Here is a 19,504-nt window from a genome sequence, read left to right on the forward strand (position 1 = left end):
TGTACTATAGACTAGTTAGTCTCTGATAACTCTTGTTGTTCTGTACTATAGACTAGTTAGTCTCTGATAACTCTTGTTGTTACCTACTATGTACTATAAACTAGTTAGTCTCTGATTACTCTTGTTGTTACATACTATGTACTATAGACTAGTTAGTCTCTGATAACTCTTGTTGTTATGTACTATAGAGTAGTTAATCTCTGATAACTCTTGTTGTTACCTACTTTGTACTATAGACTAGTTAGTCTCTGATAACTCTTGTTGTTACATACTATGTACTATAGACTAGTAAGTCTCTGATAACTCTTGTTGTTACCTACTACGTACTATAGACCAGTTAGTCTCTGATAACTCTTGTTGTTATGTACCATAGAGTAGTTAGTCTCTGATAACGCTTGTTGTTACCTACTATGTACTATAGACTAGTTAGTCTCTGATAACTCTTGTTGTTATGTACTATAGACTAGTTAGTCTCTGATAACTCTTGTTGTTACCTACTATGTACTATAGACTAGTTAGTCTCTGATTACTCTTGTTGTTACATACTATGTACTATAGACTAGTTAGTCTCTGATAACTCTTGTTGTTACATACTATGTACTATAGACTAGTTAGTCTCTGATAACTCTTGTTGTTATGTACTATAGAGTAGTTAGTCTCTGATAACTCTTGTTGTTACCTACTATGTACTATAGACTAGTTAGTCTCTGATAACTCTTGTTGTTATGTACTATAGACTAGTTAGTCTCTGATAACTCTTGTTGTTACATACTATGTACTATAGACTAGTTAGTCTCTGATAACTCTTGTTGTTATGTACTATAGACTAGTTAGTCTCTGAAAGCTCTTGTTGTTACCTACTATGTACTATAGACTAGTTAGTCTCTGATTACTCTTGTTGTTACATACTATGTACTATAGACTAGTTAGTCTCTGATAACTCTTGTTGTTACCTACTATGTACTATAGACTAGTTAGTCTCTGATAACTCTTGTTGTTATGTACTATGTACTATAGACTAGTTAGTCTCTGATAACTCTTGTTGTTACCTACTATGTACTGTAGACTAGTTTGTCTCTGATAACTCTTGTTGTTACCTACGTTGTACTATAGACTAGTTAGTCTCTGATAACTCTTGTTGTTACATACTATGTACTATAGACTAGTTAGTCTCTGATAACTCTTGTTGTTACCTACTTTGTACTATAGACTAGTTAGTCTCTGCTAACTCTTGTTGTTCTGTACTATAGACTAGTTAGTCTCTGATAACTCTTGTTGTTACATACTATGTACTATAGACTAGTTAGTCTCTGATAACTCTTGTTGTTATGTACTATAGAGTAGTTAGTCTCTGATAACTCTTGTTGTTACCTACTATGTACTATAGACTAGTTAGTCTCTGATAACTCTTGTTGTTATGTACTATAGACTAGTTAGTCTCTGATAACTCTTGTTGTTACATACTATGTACTATAGACTAGTTAGTCTCTGATAACTCTTGTTGTTCTGTACTATAGACTAGTTAGTCTCTGATAACTCTTGTTGTTACCTACTATGTACTATAGACTAGTTAGTCTCTGATAACTCTTGTTGTTACATACTATGTACTATAGACCAGTTAGTCTCTGATAACTCTTGTTGTTATGTACTATAGAGTAGTTAGTCTCTGTTAACTCTTGTTGTTACCTACTATGTACTATAGACTAGTTAGTCTCTGATAACTCTTGTTGTTACATACTATGTACTATAGACTAGTTAGTCTCTGATAACTCTTGTTGTTACCTACTACGTACTATAGACCAGTTAGTCTCTGATAACTCTTGTTGTTATGTACCATAGAGTAGTTAGTCTCTGATAACGCTTGTTGTTACCTACTATGTACTATAGACTAGTTAGTCTCTGATAACTCTTGTTGTTATGTACTATAGACTAGTTAGTCTCTGATAACTCTTGTTGTTACCTACTATGTACTATAGACTAGCAAGTCTCTGATAACTCTTGTTGTTAGGTACTATAGACTAGTTAGTCTCTGATAACTCTTGTTGTTATGTACTATGTACTATAGACTAGTTAGTCTCTGATAACACGTGTTGTTACCTACTATGTACTGTAGACTAGTTTGTCTCTGATAACTCTTGTTGTTACCTACTTTGTACTATAGACTAGTTAGTATCTGATAACTCTTGTTGTTCTGTACTATAGACTAGTTAGTCTCTGATAACTCTTGTTGTTACCTACTATGTACTATAGACTAGTTAGTCTCTGATAACTCTTGTTGTTATGTACTATAGACTAGTTAGTCTCTGATAACTCTTGTTGTTACATACTTTGTACTATAGACTAGTTAGTCTCTGATAACTCTTGTTGTTATGTACTATGTACTATAGACTAGTTAGTCTATGATAACTCTTGTTGTTATGTACTATGTACTATAGACTAGTTTGTCTCTGATAACTCTTGTTGTTACCTACTTTGTACTATAGACTAGTTAGTCTCTGATAACTCTTGTTGTTCTGTACTATAGACTAGTTAGTCTCAGATAACTCTTGTTGTTACCTACTATGTACTATAGACTAGTTAGTCTCTGATTACTCTTGTTGTTACATACTATGTACTATAGACTAGTTAGTCTCTGATAACTCTTGTTGTTATGTACTATAGAGTAGTTAGTCTCTGATAACTCTTGTTGTTACCTACTATGTACTATAGACTAGTTAGTCTCTGATAACTCTTGTTGTTACATACTATGTACTATAGACTAGTTAGTCTCTGATAACACGTGTTGTTACCTACTATGTACTGTAGACTAGTTAGTCTCTGATAACTCTTGTTGTTACCTACTTTGTACTATAGACTAGTTAGTCTCTGATAACTCTTGTTGTTACATACTATGTACTATAGACCAGTTAGTCTCTGATAACTCTTGTTGTTATGTACCATAGAGTAGTTAGTCTCTGATAACACGTGTTGTTACCTACTATGTACTGTAGACTAGTTAGTCTCTGATAACTCTTGTTGTTACCTACGTTGTACTATAGACTAGTTAGTCTCTGATAACTCTTGTTGTTACATACTATGTACTATAGACTAGTTAGTCTCTGATAACTCTTGTTGTTACCTACTTTGTACTATAGACTAGTTAGTCTCTGCTAACTCTTGTTGTTCTGTACTATAGACTAGTTAGTCTCTGATAACTCTTGTTGTTACATACTATGTACTATAGACTAGTTAGTCTCTGATAACTCTTGTTGTTATGTACTATAGAGTAGTTAGTCTCTGATAACTCTTGTTGTTACCTACTATGTACTATAGACTAGTTAGTCTCTGATAACTCTTGTTGTTATGTACTATAGACTAGTTAGTCTCTGATAACTCTTGTTGTTACATACTATGTACTATAGACTAGTTAGTCTCTGATAACTCTTGTTGTTCTGTACTATAGACTAGTTAGTCTCTGATAACTCTTGTTGTTACCTACTATGTACTATAGACTAGTTAGTCTCTGATAACTCTTGTTGTTACATACTATGTACTATAGACCAGTTAGTCTCTGATAACTCTTGTTGTTATGTACTATAGAGTAGTTAGTCTCTGTTAACTCTTGTTGTTACCTACTATGTACTATAGACTAGTTAGTCTCTGATAACTCTTGTTGTTACATACTATGTACTATAGACTAGTTAGTCTCTGATAACTCTTGTTGTTACCTACTACGTACTATAGACCAGTTAGTCTCTGATAACTCTTGTTGTTATGTACCATAGAGTAGTTAGTCTCTGATAACGCTTGTTGTTACCTACTATGTACTATAGACTAGTTAGTCTCTGATAACTCTTGTTGTTACCTACTATGTACTGTAGACTAGTTTGTCTCTGATAACTCTTGTTGTTACCTACTTTGTACTATAGACTAGTTAGTCTCTGATAACTCTTGTTGTTCTGTACTATAGACTAGTTAGTCTCTGATAACTCTTGTTGTTACCTACTATGTACTATAGACTAGTTAGTCTCTGATAACTCTTGTTGTTACATACTATGTACTATAGACCAGTTAGTCTCTGATAACTCTTGTTGTTATGTACTATAGAGTAGTTAGTCTCTGTTAACTCTTGTTGTTACCTACTATGTACTATAGACTAGTTAGTCTCTGATAACTCTTGTTGTTACATACTATGTACTATAGACTAGTTAGTCTCTGATAACTCTTGTTGTTACCTACTACGTACTATAGACCAGTTAGTCTCTGATAACTCTTGTTGTTATGTACCATAGAGTAGTTAGTCTCTGATAACGCTTGTTGTTACCTACTATGTACTATAGACTAGTTAGTCTCTGATAACTCTTGTTGTTATGTACTATAGACTAGTTAGTCTCTGATAACTCTTGTTGTTACCTACTATGTACTATAGACTAGTTAGTCTCTGATAACTCTTATTGTTATGTACTATGGACTAGTTAGTCTATGATAACTCTTGTTGTTACATACTATGTACTATAGACTAGTTAGTCTCTGATAACTCTTGTTGTTATGTACTATAGACTAGTTAGTCTCTGATAACTCTTGTTGTTACCTACTATGTACTATAGACTAGTTAGTCTCTGATAACTCTTGTTGTTATGTACTATGGACTAGTTAGTCTATGATAACTCTTGTTGTTACATACTATGTACTATAGACTAGTTAGTCTCTGATAACTCTTGTTGTTATGTACTATGTACTATAGACTAGTTAGTCTCTGATAACTCTTGTTGTTACCTACTATGTACTGTAGACTAGTTTGTCTCTGACAACTCTTGTTGTTACCTACTTTGTACTATAGACTAGTTAGTATCTGATAACTCTTGTTGTTATGTACTATAGACCAGTTAGTCTCTGATAACTCTTGTTGTTACATACTTTGTACTATAGACTAGTTAGTCTCTGATAACTCTTGTTGTTATGTACTATGTACTATAGACTAGTTAGTCTCTGATAACTCTTGTTGTTACCTACTATGTACTGTAGACTAGTTTGTCTCTGATAACTCTTGTTGTTACCTACTTTGTACTATAGACTAGTTAGTCTCTGATAACTCTTGTTGTTCTGTACTATAGACTAGTTAGTCTCTGATAACTCTTGTTGTTACCTACTATGTACTATAGACTAGTTAGTCTCTGATTACTCTTGTTGTTACATACTATGTACTATAGACTAGTTAGTCTCTGATAACTCTTGTTGTTCTGTACTATAGACTAGTTAGTCTCTGATAACTCTTGTTGTTACCTACTATGTACTATAGACTAGTTAGTCTCTGATAACTCTTGTTGTTACATACTATGTACTATAGACTAGTTAGTCTCTGATAACACGTGTTGTTACCTACTATGTACTGTAGACTAGTTAGTCTCTGATAACTCTTGTTGTTACCTACTTTGTACTATAGACTAGTTAGTCTCTGATAACTCTTGTTGTTACATACTATGTACTATAGACCAGTTAGTCTCTGATAACTCTTGTTGTTATGTACCATAGAGTAGTTAGTCTCTGATAATGCTTGTTGTTACCTACTATGTACTATAGACTAGTTAGTCTCTGATAACTCTTGTTGTTATGTACTATAGACTAGTTAGTCTCTGATAACTCTTGTTGTTACCTACTATGTACTATAGACTAGCAAGTCTCTGATAACTCTTGTTGTTAGGTACTATAGACTAGTTAGTCTCTGACAACTCTTGTTGTTATGTACTATAGACTATTTAGTCTCTGATAACTCTTGTTGTTACCTACCATGTACTATAGACTAGTTAGTCTCTGATAACTCTTGTTGTTATGTACTATGGACTATTTAGTCTATGATAACTCTTGTTGTTACATACTATGTACTATAGACTAGTTAGTCTCTGATAACTCTTGTTGTTATGTACTATGTACTATAGACTAGTTAGTCTCTGATAACTCTTGTTGTTACCTACTTTGTACTATAGACTAGTTAGTCTCTGATAACTCTTGTTGTTCTGTACTATAGACTAGTTAGCCTCTGATAACTCTTGTTGTTACATACTATGTACTATAGACTAGTTAGTCTCTGATAACTCTTGTTGTTATGTACTATACAGTAGTTAGTCTCTGATAACTCTTGTTGTTACCTACTATGTACTATAGAATTGTTAGTCTCTGATAACTCTTGTTGTTATGTACTATAGACTAGTTAGTCTCTGATAACTCTTGTTGTTACATACTATGTACTGTAGACTAGTTTGTCTCTGATAACTCTTGTTGTTACCTACTTTGTACTATAGACTAGTTAGTATCTGATAACTCTTGTTGTTCTGTACTATAGACTAGTTAGTCTCTGATAACTCTTGTTGTTACCTACTATGTACTATAGACTAGTTAGTCTCTGATAACTCTTGTTGTTATGTACTATAGACTAGTTAGTCTCTGATAACTCTTGTTGTTACATACTTTGTACTATAGACCAGTTAGTCTCTGATAACTCTTGTTGTTACATACTATGTACTATAGACCAGTTAGTCTCTGATAACTCTTGTTGTTATGTACTATAGAGTAGTTAGTCTCTGTTAACTCTTGTTGTTACCTACTATGTACTATAGACTAGTTAGTCTCTGATAACTCTTGTTGTTACATACTATGTACTATAGACTAGTTAGTCTCTGATAACTCTTGTTGTTACCTACTACGTACTATAGACCAGTTAGTCTCTGATAACTCTTGTTGTTATGTACCATAGAGTAGTTAGTCTCTGATAACGCTTGTTGTTACCTACTATGTACTATAGACTAGTTAGTCTCTGATAACTCTTGTTGTTATGTACTATAGACTAGTTAGTCTCTGATAACTCTTGTTGTTACCTACTATGTACTATAGACTAGTTAGTCTCTGATAACTCTTATTGTTATGTACTATGGACTAGTTAGTCTATGATAACTCTTGTTGTTACATACTATGTACTATAGACTAGTTAGTCTCTGATAACTCTTGTTGTTATGTACTATAGACTAGTTAGTCTCTGATAACTCTTGTTGTTACCTACTATGTACTATAGACTAGTTAGTCTCTGATAACTCTTGTTGTTATGTACTATGGACTAGTTAGTCTATGATAACTCTTGTTGTTACATACTATGTACTATAGACTAGTTAGTCTCTGATAACTCTTGTTGTTATGTACTATGTACTATAGACTAGTTAGTCTCTGATAACTCTTGTTGTTACCTACTATGTACTGTAGACTAGTTTGTCTCTGACAACTCTTGTTGTTACCTACTTTGTACTATAGACTAGTTAGTATCTGATAACTCTTGTTGTTCTGTACTATAGACTAGTTAGTCTCTGATAACTCTTGTTGTTACCTACTATGTACTATAGACTAGTTAGTCTCTGATAACTCTTGTTGTTATGTACTATAGACCAGTTAGTCTCTGATAACTCTTGTTGTTACATACTTTGTACTATAGACTAGTTAGTCTCTGATAACTCTTGTTGTTATGTACTATGTACTATAGACTAGTTAGTCTCTGATAACTCTTGTTGTTACCTACTATGTACTGTAGACTAGTTTGTCTCTGATAACTCTTGTTGTTACCTACTTTGTACTATAGACTAGTTAGTCTCTGATAACTCTTGTTGTTCTGTACTATAGACTAGTTAGTCTCTGATAACTCTTGTTGTTACCTACTATGTACTATAGACTAGTTAGTCTCTGATTACTCTTGTTGTTACATACTATGTACTATAGACTAGTTAGTCTCTGATAACTCTTGTTGTTCTGTACTATAGACTAGTTAGTCTCTTATAACTCTTGTTGTTACCTACTATGTACTATAGACTAGTTAGTCTCTGATAACTCTTGTTGTTACATACTATGTACTATAGACTAGTTAGTCTCTGATAACACGTGTTGTTACCTACTATGTACTGTAGACTAGTTAGTCTCTGATAACTCTTGTTGTTACCTACTTTGTACTATAGACTAGTTAGTCTCTGATAACTCTTGTTGTTACATACTATGTACTATAGACCAGTTAGTCTCTGATAACTCTTGTTGTTATGTACCATAGAGTAGTTAGTCTCTGATAATGCTTGTTGTTACCTACTATGTACTATAGACTAGTTAGTCTCTGATAACTCTTGTTGTTATGTACTATAGACTAGTTAGTCTCTGATAACTCTTGTTGTTACCTACTATGTACTATAGACTAGCAAGTCTCTGATAACTCTTGTTGTTAGGTACTATAGACTAGTTAGTCTCTGACAACTCTTGTTGTTATGTACTATAGACTATTTAGTCTCTGATAACTCTTGTTGTTACCTACCATGTACTATAGACTAGTTAGTCTCTGATAACTCTTGTTGTTATGTACTATGGACTATTTAGTCTATGATAACTCTTGTTGTTACATACTATGTACTATAGACTAGTTAGTCTCTGATAACTCTTGTTGTTATGTACTATGTACTATAGACTAGTTAGTCTCTGATAACTCTTGTTGTTACCTACTTTGTACTATAGACTAGTTAGTCTCTGATAACTCTTGTTGTTCTGTACTATAGACTAGTTAGCCTCTGATAACTCTTGTTGTTACATACTATGTACTATAGACTAGTTAGTCTCTGATAACTCTTGTTGTTATGTACTATACAGTAGTTAGTCTCTGATAACTCTTGTTGTTACCTACTATGTACTATAGACTAGTTAGTCTCTGATAACTCTTGTTGTTATGTACTATAGACTAGTTAGTCTCTGATAACTCTTGTTGTTACATACTATGTACTGTAGACTAGTTTGTCTCTGATAACTCTTGTTGTTACCTACTTTGTACTATAGACTAGTTAGTATCTGATAACTCTTGTTGTTCTGTACTATAGACTAGTTAGTCTCTGATAACTCTTGTTGTTACCTACTATGTACTATAGACTAGTTAGTCTCTGATAACTCTTGTTGTTATGTACTATAGACTAGTTAGTCTCTGATAACTCTTGTTGTTACATACTTTGTACTATAGACTAGTTAGTCTCTGATAACTCTTGTTGTTATGTACTATGTACTATAGACTAGTTAGTCTCTGATAACTCTTGTTGTTACATACTATGTACTATAGACCAGTTAGTCTCTGATAACACTTGTTGTTATGTACCATAGAGTAGTTAGTCTCTGATAACGCTTGTTGTTACCTACTATGTACTATAGACTAGTTAGTCTCTGATAACTCTTGTTGTTATGTACTATAGACTAGTTAGTCTCTGATAACTCTTGTTGTTACCTACTATGTACTATAGACTAGCAAGTCTCTGATAACTCTTGTTGTTAGGTACTATAGACTAGTTAGTCTCTGACAACTCTTGTTGTTATGTACTATAGACTAGTTAGTCTCTGATAACTCTTGTTGTTACCTACTATGTACTATAGACTAGTTAGTCTCTGATAACTCTTGTTGTTATGTACCATGGACTAGTTGGTCTATGATAACTCTTGTTGTTACATACTATGTACTATAGACTAATTAGTCTCTGATAACTCTTGTTGTTATGTACTATGTACTATAGACTAGTTAGTCTCTGATAACTCTTGTTGTTATGTACTATAGACTAGTTAGTCTCTGATAACTCTTGTTGTTACCTACTATGTACTGTAGACTAGTTTGTCTCTGATAACTCTTGTTGTTACCTACTTTGTACTATAGACTAGTTAGTCTCTGATAACTCTTGTTGTTCTGTACTATAGACTAGTTAGTCTCTGATAACTCTTGTTGTTACCTACTATGTACTATAGACTAGTTAGTCTCTGATAACTCTTGTTGTTACATACTATGTACTATAGACCAGTTAGTCTCTGATAACTCTTGTTGTTATGTACTATAGAGTAGTTAGTCTCTGTTAACTCTTGTTGTTACCTACTATGTACTATAGACTAGTTAGTCTCTGATAACTCTTGTTGTTACATACTATGTACTATAGACTAGTTAGTCTCTGATAACTCTTGTTGTTACCTACTACGTACTATAGACCAGTTAGTCTCTGATAACTCTTGTTGTTATGTACCATAGAGTAGTTAGTCTCTGATAACGCTTGTTGTTACCTACTATGTACTATAGACTAGTTAGTCTCTGATAACTCTTGTTGTTATGTACTATGTACTATAGACTAGTTAGTCTCTGATAACTCTTGTTGTTACCTACTATGTACTGTAGACTAGTTTGTCTCTGATAACTCTTGTTGTTACCTACTTTGTACTATAGACTAGTTAGTCTCTGATAACTCTTGTTGTTCTGTACTATAGACTAGTTAGTCTCTGATAACTCTTGTTGTTACCTACTATGTACTATAGACTAGTTAGTCTCTGATTACTCTTGTTGTTACATACTATGTACTATAGACTAGTTAGTCTCTGATAACTCTTGTTGTTATGTACTATAGAGTAGTTAGTCTCTGATAACTCTTGTTGTTACCTACTATGTACTATAGACTAGTTAGTCTCTGATAACTCTTGTTGTTACATACTATGTACTATAGACTAGTTAGTCTCTGATAACACGTGTTGTTACCTACTATGTACTGTAGACTAGTTAGTCTCTGATAACTCTTGTTGTTACCTACTTTGTACTATAGACTAGTTAGTCTCTGATAACTCTTGTTGTTACCTACTACGTACTATAGACCAGTTAGTCTCTGATAACTCTTGTTGTTATGTACCATAGAGTAGTTAGTCTCTGATAACGCTTGTTGTTACCTACTATGTACTATAGACTAGTTAGTCTCTGATAACTCTTGTTGTTATGTACTATAGACTAGTTAGTCTCTGATAACTCTTGTTGTTACCTACTATGTACTATAGACTAGCAAGTCTCTGATAACTCTTGTTGTTAGGTACTATAGACTAGTTAGTCTCTGACAACTCTTGTAGTTATGTACTATAGACTAGTTAGTCTCTGATAACTCTTGTTGTTACCTACTTTGTACTATAGACTAGTTAGTCTCTGATAACTCTTGTTGTTATGTACTATAGAGTAGTTAGTCTCTGATAACTCTTGTTGTTACATACTTTGTACTATAGACTAGTTAGTCTCTGATAACTCTTGTTGTTATGTACTATGTACTATAGACTAGTTAGTCTCTGATAACTCTTGTTGTTACCTACTATGTACTGTAGACTAGTTTTTCTCTGATAACTCTTGTTGTTACCTACTTTGTACTATAGACTAGTTAGTCTCTGATAACTCTTTTTGTTCTGTACTATAGACTAGTTAGTCTCTGATAACTCTTGTTGTTACCTGCTATGTACTATAGACTAGTTAGACTCTGATTACTCTTGTTGTTACATACTATGTACTATAGACTAGTTAGTCTCTGATAACTCTTGTTGTTATGTACTATGTACTATAGACTAGTTAGTCTCTGATAACACGTGTTGTTACCTACTATGTACTGGAGACTAGTTTGTCTCTGATAACTCTTGTTGTTACCTACTTTGTACTATAGACTAGTTAGTCTCTGATAACTCTTGTTGTTATGTACTATAGACTAGTTAGTCTCTGATAACGCTTGTTGTTACCTATTATGTACTATAGACTAGTTAGTCTCTGATAACTCTTGTTGTTATGTACTATGTACTATAGACTAGTTAGTCTCTGATAACTCTTGTTGTTCTGTACTATAGACTAGTTAGTCTCTGATAACTCTTGTTGTTACATACTATGTACTATAGACTAGTTAGTCTCTGATAACTCTTGTTTTTATGTACTATAGAGTAGTTAGTCTCTGATAACTCTTGTTGTTACCTACTATGTACTATAGACTAGTTAGTCTCTGATAACTCTTGTTGTTATGTACTATAGACTAGTTAGTCTCTGATAACTCTTGTTGTTACATACTATGTACTATAGACTAGTTAGTCTCTGATAACTCTTGTTGTTCTGTACTATAGACTAGTTAGTCTCTGATAACTCTTGTTGTTACCTACTATGTACTATAGACTAGTTAGTCTCTGATAACTCTTGTTGTTATGTACTATAGAGTAGTTAGTCTTTGAAAACTCTTGTTGTTACCTACTATGTACTATAGACTAGTTAGTCTCTGATAACTCTTGTTGTTATGGACTATGTACTATAGACTAGTTAGTCTCTGATAACTCTTGTTGTTACCTACTATGTACTGTAGACTAGTTTGTCTCTGATAACTCTTGTTGTTCTGAACTATAGACTAGTTAGTCTCTGATAACTCTTGTTGTTACATACTATGTACTATAGACTAGTTAGTCTCTGATAACTCTTGTTGTTATGTACTATAGAGTAGTTAGTCTTTGATAACTCTTGTTGTTACCTACTATGTACTATAGAGTAGTTAGTCTCTGATAACTCTTGTTGTTATGTACTATAGACTAGTTAGTCTCTGATAACTCTTGTTGTTACCTACTATGTACTGTAGACTAGTTTGTCTCTGATAACTCTTGTTGTTACCTACTTTGTACTATAGACTAGTTAGTCTCTGATAACTCTTGTTGTTCTGTACTATAGACTAGTTAGTCTCTGATAACTCTTGTTGTTACCTACTATGTACTATAAACTAGTTAGTCTCTGATTACTCTTGTTGTTACATACTATGTACTATAGACTAGTTAGTCTCTGATAACTCTTGTTGTTATGTACTATAGAGTAGTTAATCTCTGATAACTCTTGTTGTTACCTACTTTGTACTATAGACTAGTTAGTCTCTGATAACTCTTGTTGTTACATACTATGTACTATAGACTAGTAAGTCTCTGATAACTCTTGTTGTTACCTACTACGTACTATAGACCAGTTAGTCTCTGATAACTCTTGTTGTTATGTACCATAGAGTAGTTAGTCTCTGATAACGCTTGTTGTTACCTACTATGAACTATAGACTAGTTAGTCTCTGATAACTCTTGTTGTTATGTACTATAGACTAGTTAGTCTCTGATAACTCTTGTTGTTACCTACTATGTACTATAGACTAGTTAGTCTCTGATTACTCTTGTTGTTACATACTATGTACTATAGACTAGTTAGTCTCTGATAACTCTTGTTGTTACATACTATGTACTATAGACTAGTTAGTCTCTGATAACTCTTGTTGTTATGTACTATGTACTATAGACTAGTTAAACTCTGATAACACGTGTTGTTACCTACTATGTACTGTAGACTAGTTTGTCTCTGATAACTCTTGTTGTTACCTACGTTGTACTATAGACTAGTTAGTCTCTGATAACTCTTGTTGTTACATACTATGTACTATAGACTAGTTAGTCTCTGATAACTCTTGTTGTTACCTACTTTGTACTATAGACTAGTTAGTCTCTGCTAACTCTTGTTGTTCTGTACTATAGACTAGTTAGTCTCTGATAACTCTTGTTGTTACATACTATGTACTATAGACTAGTTAGTCTCTGATAACTCTTGTTGTTATGTACTATAGAGTAGTTAGTCTCTGATAACTCTTGTTGTTACCTACTATGTACTATAGACTAGTTAGTCTCTGATAACTCTTGTTGTTATGTACTATAGACTAGTTAGTCTCTGATAACTCTTGTTGTTACATACTATGTACTATAGACTAGTTAGTCTCTGATAACTCTTGTTGTTCTGTACTATAGACTAGTTAGTCTCTGATAACTCTTGTTGTTACCTACTATGTACTATAGACTAGTTAGTCTCTGATAACTCTTGTTGTTACATACTATGTACTATAGACCAGTTAGTCTCTGATAACTCTTGTTGTTATGTACTATAGAGTAGTTAGTCTCTGTTAACTCTTGTTGTTACCTACTATGTACTATAGACTAGTTAGTCTCTGATAACTCTTGTTGTTACCTACTATGTACTATAGACTAGCAAGTCTCTGATAACTCTTGTTGTTAGGTACTATAGACTAGTTAGTCTCTGATAACTCTTGTGGTTATGTACTATGTACTATAGACTAGTTAGTCTCTGATAACACGTGTTGTTACCTACTATGTACTGTAGACTAGTTTGTCTCTGATAACTCTTGTTGTTACCTACTTTGTACTATAGACTAGTTAGTATCTGATAACTCTTGTTGTTCTGTACTATAGACTAGTTAGTCTCTGATAACTCTTGTTGTTACCTACTATGTACTATAGACTAGTTAGTCTCTGATAACTCTTGTTGTTATGTACTATAGACTAGTTAGTCTCTGATAACTCTTGTTGTTACATACTTTGTACTATAGACTAGTTAGTCTCTGATAACTCTTGTTGTTATGTACTATGTACTATAGACTAGTTAGTCTATGATAACTCTTGTTGTTATGTACTATGTACTATAGACTAGTTTGTCTCTGATAACTCTTGTTGTTACCTACTTTGTACTATAGACTAGTTAGTCTCTGATAACTCTTGTTGTTCTGTACTATAGACTAGTTAGTCTCAGATAACTCTTGTTGTTACCTACTATGTACTATAGACTAGTTAGTCTCTGATTACTCTTGTTGTTACATACTATGTACTATAGACTAGTTAGTCTCTGATAACTCTTGTTGTTATGTACTATAGAGTAGTTAGTCTCTGATAACTCTTGTTGTTACCTACTATGTACTATAGACTAGTTAGTCTCTGATAACTCTTGTTGTTACATACTATGTACTATAGACTAGTTAGTCTCTGATAACACGTGTTGTTACCTACTATGTACTGTAGACTAGTTAGTCTCTGATAACTCTTGTTGTTACCTACTTTGTACTATAGACTAGTTAGTCTCTGATAACTCTTGTTGTTACATACTATGTACTATAGACCAGTTAGTCTCTGATAACTCTTGTTGTTATGTACCATAGAGTAGTTAGTCTCTGATAACACGTGTTGTTACCTACTATGTACTGTAGACTAGTTAGTCTCTGATAACTCTTGTTGTTACCTACGTTGTACTATAGACTAGTTAGTCTCTGATAACTCTTGTTGTTACATACTATGTACTATAGACTAGTTAGTCTCTGATAACTCTTGTTGTTACCTACTTTGTACTATAGACTAGTTAGTCTCTGCTAACTCTTGTTTATCTGTACTATAGACTAGTTAGTCTCTGATAACTCTTGTTGTTACATACTATGTACTATAGACTAGTTAGTCTCTGATAACTCTTGTTGTTATGTACTATAGAGTAGTTAGTCTCTGATAACTCTTGTTGTTACCTACTATGTACTATAGACTAGTTAGTCTCTGATAACTCTTGTTGTTATGTACTATAGACTAGTTAGTCTCTGATAACTCTTGTTGTTACATACTATGTACTATAGACTAGTTAGTCTCTGATAACTCTTGTTGTTCTGTACTATAGACTAGTTAGTCTCTGATAACTCTTGTTGTTACCTACTATGTACTATAGACTAGTTAGTCTCTGATAACTCTTGTTGTTACATACTATGTACTATAGACCAGTTAGTCTCTGATAACTCTTGTTGTTATGTACTATAGAGTAGTTAGTCTCTGTTAACTCTTGTTGTTACCTACTATGTACTATAGACTAGTTAGTCTCTGATAACTCTTGTTGTTACATACTATGTACTATAGACTAGTTAGTCTCTGATAACTCTTGTTGTTACCTACTACGTACTATAGACCAGTTAGTCTCTGATAACTCTTGTTGTTATGTACCATAGAGTAGTTAGTCTCTGATAACGCTTGTTGTTACCTACTATGTACTATAGACTAGTTAGTCTCTGATAACTCTTGTTGTTATGTACTATAGACTAGTTAGTCTCTGATAACTCTTGTTGTTACCTACTATGTACTATAGACTAGCAAGTCTCTGATAACTCTTGTTGTTAGGTACTATAGACTAGTTAGTCTCTGATAACTCTTGTTGTTATGTACTATGTACTATAGACTAGTTAGTCTCTGATAACACGTGTTGTTACCTACTATGTACTGTAGACTAGTTTGTCTCTGATAACTCTTGTTGTTACCTACTTTGTACTATAGACTAGTTAGTATCTGATAACTCTTGTTGTTCTGTACTATAGACTAGTTAGTCTCTGATAACTCTTGTTGTTACCTACTATGTACTATAGACTAGTTAGTCTCTGATAACTCTTGTTGTTATGTACTATAGACTAGTTAGTCTCTGATAACTCTTGTTGTTACATACTTTGTACTATAGACTAGTTAGTCTCTGATAACTCTTGTTGTTATGTACTATGTACTATAGACTAGTTAGTCTATGATAACTCTTGTTGTTATGTACTATGTACTATAGACTAGTTTGTCTCTGATAACTCTTGTTGTTACCTACTTTGTACTATAGACTAGTTAGTCTCTGATACCTCTTGTTGTTCTGTACTATAGACTAGTTAGTCTCTGATAACTCTTGTTGTTACCTACTATGTACTATAGACTAGTTAGTCTCTGATAACTCTTGTTGTTATGTACTATAGACTAGTTAGTCTCTGATAACTCTTGTTGTTACATACTTTGTACTATAGACTAGTTAGTCTCTGATAACTCTTGTTGTTATGTACTATGTACTATAGACTAGTTAGTCTATGATAACTCTTGTTGTTATGTACTATGTACTATAGACTAGTTTGTCTCTGATAACTCTTGTTGTTACCTACTTTGTACTATAGACTAGTTAGTCTCTGATAACTCTTGTTGTTCTGTACTATAGACTAGTTAGTCTCAGATAACTCTTGTTGTTACCTACTATGTACTATAGACTAGTTAGTCTCTGATAACTCTTGTTGTTATGTACTATAGAGTAGTTAGTCTCTGATAACTCTTGTTGTTACCTACTATGTACTATAGACTAGTTAGTCTCTGATAACTCTTGTTGTTACATACTATGTACTATAGACTAGTTAGTCTCTGATAACACGTGTTGTTACCTACTATGTACTGTAGACTAGTTAGTCTCTGATAACTCTTGTTGTTACCTACTTTGTACTATAGACTAGTTAGTCTCTGATAACTCTTGTTGTTACATACTATGTACTATAGACCAGTTAGTCTCTGATAACTCTTGTTGTTATGTACCATAGAGTAGTTAGTCTCTGATAACACGTGTTGTTACCTACTATGTACTGTAGACTAGTTAGTCTCTGATAACTCTTGTTGTTACCTACGTTGTACTATAGACTAGTTAGTCTCTGATAACTCTTGTTGTTACATACTATGTACTATAGACTAGTTAGTCTCTGATAACTCTTGTTGTTACCTACTTTGTACTATAGACTAGTTAGTCTCTGCTAACTCTTGTTTATCTGTACTATAGACTAGTTAGTCTCTGATAACTCTTGTTGTTACATACTATGTACTATAGACTAGTTAGTCTCTGATAACTCTTGTTGTTATGTACTATAGAGTAGTTAGTCTCTGATAACTCTTGTTGTTACCTACTATGTACTATAGACTAGTTAGTCTCTGATAACTCTTGTTGTTATGTACTATAGACTAGTTAGTCTCTGATAACTCTTGTTGTTACATACTATGTACTATAGACTAGTTAGTCTCTGATAACTCTTGTTGTTCTGTACTATAGACTAGTTAGTCTCTGATAACTCTTGTTGTTACCTACTATGTACTATAGACTAGTTAGTCTCTGATAACTCTTGTTGTTACATACTATGTACTATAGACCAGTTAGTCTCTGATAACTCTTGTTGTTATGTACTATAGAGTAGTTAGTCTCTGTTAACTCTTGTTGTTACCTACTATGTACTATAGACTAGTTAGTCTCTGATAACTCTTGTTGTTACATACTATGTACTATAGACTAGTTAGTCTCTGATAACTCTTGTTGTTACCTACTACGTACTATAGACCAGTTAGTCTCTGATAACTCTTGTTGTTATGTACCATAGAGTAGTTAGTCTCTGATAACGCTTGTTGTTACCTACTATGTACTATAGACTAGTTAGTCTCTGATAACTCTTGTTGTTATGTACTATAGACTAGTTAGTCTCTGATAACTCTTGTTGTTACCTACTATGTACTATAGACTAGCAAGTCTCTGATAACTCTTGTTGTTAGGTACTATAGACTAGTTAGTCTCTGATAACTCTTGTTGTTATGTACTATGTACTATAGACTAGTTAGTCTCTGATAACACGTGTTGTTACCTACTATGTACTGTAGACTAGTTTGTCTCTGATAACTCTTGTTGTTACCTACTTTGTACTATAGACTAGTTAGTATCTGATAACTCTTGTTGTTCTGTACTATAGACTAGTTAGTCTCTGATAACTCTTGTTGTTACCTACTATGTACTATAGACTAGTTAGTCTCTGATAACTCTTGTTGTTATGTACTATAGACTAGTTAGTCTCTGATAACTCTTGTTGTTACATACTTTGTACTATAGACTAGTTAGTCTCTGATAACTCTTGTTGTTATGTACTATGTACTATAGACTAGTTAGTCTATGATAACTCTTGTTGTTATGTACTATGTACTATAGACTAGTTTGTCTCTGATAACTCTTGTTGTTACCTACTTTGTACTATAGACTAGTTAGTCTCTGATACCTCTTGTTGTTCTGTACTATAGACTAGTTAGTCTCTGATAACTCTTGTTGTTACCTACTATGTACTATAGACTAGTTAGTCTCTGATAACTCTTGTTGTTATGTACTATAGACTAGTTAGTCTCTGATAACTCTTGTTGTTACATACTTTGTACTATAGACTAGTTAGTCTCTGATAACTCTTGTTGTTATGTACTATGTACTATAGACTAGTTAGTCTATGATAACTCTTGTTGTTATGTACTATGTACTATAGACTAGTTTGTCTCTGATAACTCTTGTTGTTACCTACTTTGTACTATAGACTAGTTAGTCTCTGATAACTCTTGTTGTTCTGTACTATAGACTAGTTAGTCTCAGATAACTCTTGTTGTTACCTACTATGTACTATAGACTAGTTAGTCTCTGATTACTCTTGTTGTTACATACTATGTACTATAGACTAGTTAGTCTCTGATAACTCTTGTTGTTATGTACTATAGAGTAGTTAGTCTCTGATAACTCTTGTTGTTACCTACTATGTACTATAGACTAGTTAGTCTCTGATAACTCTTGTTGTTACATACTATGTACTATAGACTAGTTAGTCTCTGATAACACGTGTTGTTACCTACTATGTACTGTAGACTAGTTAGTCTCTGATAACTCTTGTTGTTACCTACTTTGTACTATAGACTAGTTAGTCTCTGATAACTCTTGTTGTTACATACTATGTACTATAGACCAGTTAGTCTCTGATAACTCTTGTTGTTATGTACCATAGAGTAGTTAGTCTCTGATAACGCTTGTTGTTACCTACTATGTACTATAGACTAGTTAGTCTCTGATAACTCTTGTTGTTATGTACTATAGACTAGTTAGTCTCTGATAACTCTTGTTGTTACCTACTATGTACTATAGACTAGCAAGTCTCTGATAACTCTTGTTGTTAGGTACTATAGACTAGTTAGTCTCTGACAACTCTTGTTGTTATGTACTATAGACTAGTTAGTCTCTGATAACTCTTGT

Source organism: Salmo salar, chromosome 06 (genome assembly GCF_965601325.2).
Source record: "Salmo salar chromosome 06, fSalSal1, whole genome shotgun sequence".
Classification (NCBI taxonomy): domain Eukaryota; kingdom Metazoa; phylum Chordata; class Actinopteri; order Salmoniformes; family Salmonidae; genus Salmo; species Salmo salar.